This window comes from Vipera ursinii (assembly GCF_947247035.1).
Source record: "Vipera ursinii genome assembly, chromosome: 3".
In the NCBI taxonomy this organism is placed as follows: domain Eukaryota; kingdom Metazoa; phylum Chordata; class Lepidosauria; order Squamata; family Viperidae; genus Vipera; species Vipera ursinii.
Genome location: NC_139516.1, coordinates 17,351,057 through 17,357,056, shown reverse-complemented (window position 1 = coordinate 17,357,056; position 6,000 = coordinate 17,351,057).

Sequence of the window (6,000 nt, the reverse complement as noted above, 5' to 3'; positions counted from 1 at the left end):
GCCAAATATTCTGAGATTTCACAGAAGAAGGTAACTCCACCTATGCTTGGGGCAAGCTTATTCTAGCATATACATGATATCAGACATTACTTAATCAGCAGTGTCTGTCTTAGTCTCCCAAAATGTACTTGGAGTTTAACATCTGATTATTATCAAGCAATAGGAGCAAAAGAATAAAAGGAAAAAAAATATCCATAGGATTAATAGATGTTAATGTAAATGAATAGCTCTGGTATATGGGTACATAATTTTGTTGTTGTTGTTAGCTGCGAAGTCGTGTCCAAGCCATTGCAACCCTATGGACAACGTTCCTCCAGGCCTTCCTGTCCTCTACCATCTTCTGGAGTCCATTTAAGCTCACGCCTACTGCTTCAGTGACTCCATCCAGCCACCTCATTCTCTGTCGTCCCCTTCTTCTCTTGCCCTCAACCTTTCCCAGCATTAGGCTCTTCTCCAGTGAGTCCTTCCTTCTCATTAGGTGGCCAAAGTATTTGAGTTTCAACTTCAGGATCTGGCCTTCTAAAGAGCAGTCAGGGTTGATCTCTTCTAGGACTGACCGGTTTGATCGCCTTGCTGTCCAAGGGACTTGCAGGAGTCTTCTCCAGTACCTTAGTTCAAAAGCCTCAATTCTTTGGCACTCGGCCTTTCTTATGGTCCAACTTTCACTGGCAGCACATAATTTACATAGAACTATATTAGAGAACAAAGGCGCAGTGGCTCAGTGGGTTAGGATGCTGAGTTTGTCAATCAGAAGGTCGGCAGTTTGGCAGGTTGAACCCCGAGTGCCGTGTAACAGAGTGAGCGCCTGTTACTCATCCCAGCTTCTGCCAACCTAGCAGTTCGAAAGCATGTAAAAATGCAAGTAGAAAAATAGGGACCACTATGGTGGGAAGGTAACAGCGTTCCATGCGCCTTTGGCATCTAGTCATGCCGGCCACATGACCACGGAGACGTCCTCAGACAAGCGCTGGCTCTTCGGATTTGAAACGGAGATGAGCACCGGCCCCTAGAGTTGGAAATGACTAGCAAGCATGTGCAGGGGAACCTTTACCTTTACCTATATATTAGAGAACTGGGTGAAATCGCCTCACCTGACAATAAATGAATTTAAAGCATTGGAAGGTTATTTTTTTACATTTTTTTCCTATTTAAGAAAGAGTGCTTACCTTTAAACACTGGGTATTGACGGAATCATAAATATTATCTGGGTAAATCACAGGATAATATGTGGAGGTTCTGCATTTGTTACTCTTAGTGTAAATGTTTGGTAGAGTTTGGCACCAAACTGTCAATATCTTCAGATTTGTTTTAGGGAGAAGACTTGGAGATCTTTCAAATGCAATGAAGAAAGATTGGGATGAAAACCTGCTTTGACTAAGCTGCATGTAACTGGAACACCACTTCCTTGTGAATCAAAACGTGGGTGAGCCAGAAATGTATTTTTTAATGATTCACTGGAAAATCAGTTTTGGGGAAATAGATTTATCCGAGAGTTTTAGTAATTACAGTATGTTTGTTCTTTTGGTTTCTAGTTCCTCAGCATGGTGTACTTCAAATGTATGGGACCATAATTTCCAAAATTTTTGAAGTGGTGGTCACAACATATCTAGATCTAATCTTGGCAACTTTAAGACTTCAACTCCCAGAATTCCCCAGCCAGTGTTTCTTAAAATTGCCAAGGTTGGACACTCCTGATTTAGAAGGTGTCATAAGAGCTGTGGTGGCACAGTGGTTAGAATGGAGTATTCCAGGCTAACTCTGCCCACTGCCAGGAGTTTGATCCTGATGGGCTCAAGATCGACAGCCTTCCATTCTTCCATTCTTCCGAGGTCAGTAAAATGACTCAGATTGCAGGGGGCAATATGCTGACTCTGTAAACTGCTTAGAGAGTGCAGTAAAGTGCTATGAAGCGATATATAAATTTATGTGTGATTGTGATTGCAATTAGTATTGCCTATGGTTAATAGATAAAAAGTCACCTCATCAAGCTTCTAATCTTTAGCCTGAGAAAACTTTGTTAATCTTTTCAGCTTCAAGGCTTACCAGCTCCTTCTTGCATAATCAGTAGTAAGGAAATGTGGGACGCATAATACAAAGTGTGTAGAAAGCAACATGTTGTCCTTCCTTGATTTTATACAAATTACTTCATTAGGAGCATATGTGAGTTTGAGATTTAGTAAGCATTGAGTCTGGCGGCAAATGTAATGTGAATGCTATAGAAAGAGATTATATTTTTAACAGAGGCTGTCCATTGTTCTCAAACATTCTTTTAGGTGATCTGGAGCATGGCAGGGCTTTCTTGAGTGAGAAATGTAAATTGGAGTAGTTAATAACCTGAAGGAAGAAGACTGCTATCTAAAACACAAACTATGTAACAGGAAAATAATATTACTGAGTGTTTGGTTCGAATTGACGAGGACTCAGAGTGGTTAACACTGAACGAGTTTATTGAATACACAAAGTCAACTGTCAAATGTCAAATGTTGCAACCCTTTTATAGAGAAAGCGTTTGAACTGTAACCAATACAAACTGTCTGTTTTCCCGCTCCTTGGTTGTGGCGTCCAATGATTGCACCTTATTTTCCCGCTTTAAACCTTGCAAAGCTGCACAGTGTTTGCAATATCTTCTATGGCTTATTGCTAACTATTTACATACACAACACCCCTTACCCCCCAGTTGGTGTCATTTCTTTACAAAGTCCTTTAGGTATTTTGGTGGCCTATGTATTCTAGAAGGGTATCTGTTACTTTGGCTGCTAGGGGCCCCTTTTCCTGGTTGACTGCTTGGCTGCTGGTTACTATGCTGGTTACTACTGGACCTGGGCTCAGGGTTACTGGCTTCAGATGTACTGCCTTGTGTATTAGGTTGTGTTTGGGATTCAGTTGTCACTGGCCTACTTCGCAGGGGTATTTCCCAATCAATTGGACTGAATTGTTGTTGATGGGCATCTGGAAATATGTCATCTTGCCCCACCACTACACCACTTTCAGGCCTAATGTTATCTGTACTGTTTGCCCTAACTGAGCTTTGGTCCCCCTCAGCTGGCACACACCCACTAGATCTTTTCCTCAGCTGGTCTATGTGTCTTTTACAGACCCTATTCCCTTCCCCCTCAATGATGTATGATAAGGGACCTAAGATTTCAGTTACCACCCCAGGAATCCACTTATCCCCTTGGGCGTAGTTCCTGGCCCAAATCAAGTCCCCCACTTCAAATGTTCTGTTAGGAATGTCAAATTCAATGTTTGGTTGGAGTCGGTCGGGGTGTAGTCTGTCCAACTTGGTCAAGATTTTTCTTCCCCACCTCATTTCAGCTGGACTTTTCCCTGTAGCCGAACAAGGGGTTGTGTGTTGGGCCAACAAGAACTCAGCTAGTCTCTGATGCCAGTCACCTCGAATAATTCTTTTAAGCGCGTCCTTCGTGGTCCTCACGTTCCTTTCAGCCAATCCGTTGGTGGAGGGGTGGAAGGGTGCAGAAGTCTTATGCTTAATCGAGTTGGCCTTGAGGAAATCCTGAAATTCAATAGATGTGAATTGTGGCCCGTTATCAGACACTATTAAATCCGGCAACCCATGAGTGGCAAAGAGGCCCCTTAATGCCTGTATTGTTCTGCCTGCCGTTACTGAACTGACCGGTACTACTTCTAGCCATCTAGAGTAGCTGTCGACCACTACAAGGAACGTTAACCCCTGGAAAGGTCCAGCGAAGTCAATATGAATCCTGGACCAAGGATTCCTAGCTAACTCCCATTTATGTGTGCGGATGTGTTGTTGTTCAGGCCTGGAACGTTGGCACAGATGGCAATTGGCAACGCATTCCTCAATGTCTTGGTCCAATCCTGGCCACCACAAGTGACTCCTAGCTAAGGCCTTCATCCTTACTATTCCAGGGTGTCCTTCATGCAATTCAAATAGAATAGCTGATTTGTGGATTCCTGGGATTACTACACGAGTTCCCCAAAGTAAGCAACCCATATGAACTGATAGTTCATCCTTCCTTCGGAAAAATGGACTGTATTTTACGTCTGGGTTGGCGTTGGGCCAACCGCTCATGACCCAGGCCATTACTCTCCTTAAGATGGGGTCCTTATTGGTTGCCTCCGCTATGTCTTTAGCAGTTAGGGGCAGATCAGGAATATCTTGTAGGGACATTACTTGTCCCACTGGGGCAGGGTCCTCCTCTGTTGTGCTAAGGGGCAATCTGCTAAGAGCGTCTGCATGACCCATGTCTTTACCTGGTCGGTATTGGAGGGAAAATGAATATGCTGAGAGGAAAATGGACCATCTCAGCATCCTGGGAGACATAATTTGGGGAGTCTGTTTATCTGTGGTAAACAGTCCCAGCAGGGGTTTGTGGTCTGTCAGGATTGTAAAGTTCCTGCCATACAGGTAGTCGTGGAACTTTTTAACTCCTGCCACTATGGCTAAAGCTTCCCGGTCAATTTGAGCATAGTTCCGCTCTGCCTTGGTTAGTGTGCGGGAGTAGTAAGCAATGGGTCTTTGCATTCCCTGGGTGTCTAAATGGCTGATTACTGCCCCGACGCCATAAGGCGAAGCATCGCACGCCAGGTAGATTGGTCTATTTTCTATAAAGTGGGTTACAGTTGAGCTACTGGAAAGGATATCTTTTAAGGTCTGGAAACTCACTTTGTGCTTGTCTTGCCAATGCCAAGGGGTCTTCTTATCTAAAAGCCTGTGCAGTGGTTCTGCAATGGCAGCCTTATGTGGCACAAAAGTGTGATAAAAATTTACCAAGCCTAGGAAGGCCTGTAGCTCAGCCTTGTTCCTTGGTTCAGGAGCCCCTTTTATTGCTTTAATTTTTTCAGGGGTAGGGTGGACCCCGCTTTTGTCAATCCTGAACCCCAAAAAATCAGTGGATTTAACCCCTATGCTACATTTTTCCTTTTTTAATTTTAATCCAGCCTTTCTAAATCTACCCAGTACCTGTTCCAGCCGCTCTACTAACATTCCTTCATCTTTTCCAGCTATTAGGACATCATCAAAGTAAGGGCATACTCCAGGTATGCCCTTTAAGGTCCTCTCCATCACTTCTTGGAAGATGCCTGGAGCAGCTGCAATCCCAAATTGCAGTCTGTGGACTCGGAACGCCCCCTTGTGGGTAACAATTGTTTGCGCCTCTGCAGCCTCTTTGGAAACAGTCAACTGTAAGTACGCATGCGCCAAGTCGAGCTTGGCGAAGATGGCGGCGTCCTGGATCGTGGCGAGGACCTGCTTCACCGTCGGGACCGGGTAAGCATGCTTTTTCATTCCAATGTTGAGGGTCGCTTTATAGTCGGCGCAGATCCTCACATCCCCATTGGGTTTGAGGGGTGTGACGATCGGCGTCTCCCATAAACCGCCCTCAACGGGTTCTAAAACTCCGAGGCCTACAAGCCGGTCGAGCTCGGCCTCGATTTTTTCTTTTAAGGCAAAAGGTACCCTCCGGGCCTTTAGCCTGATTGGATTTACTGAGGGGTCTAGGTTAAAATTAATGGGGGGCCCTTTGTACTTGCCTAGAGATCCATCGAATACGTCTGCAAATTCTTTGCAGACGGATTCGAGGGTCTTATTTTTAATCACAGAATTTATTCCCCCTATCCAAATTCCCAGGGCAGGAAACCAATTAAGCCCTATTAAGCTAGTCCTATTCCCCTCCGTAACTACCACATCTAAGACCCCCTTAAATCCCTTAAAATTAACTCTAAGGCTGGTCTTTCCCTTTACGATTATTGGACTTTTTTGGAAGTCCGTTAATTGAATATTTGTTGGGCTAAGTGGAATTCTTTTTCCACTTAGTTGTTCAATTTTTTTCAGGGTTTCAGTGGAAATTATCGACACTGAAGCCCCAGAGTCGATTTCCATTCTGCAAGGAACCCCTTGCAGAAGGACTGTGATTTTTAATTTTCCGTCCGGAAAATTGTGCCCCCTTCCCTGCCTTTTCCGATTGACTCGGGCCACCTCCCCTGGGTTTGAAATTTTCGCCCGGGATCTAGGGGTCT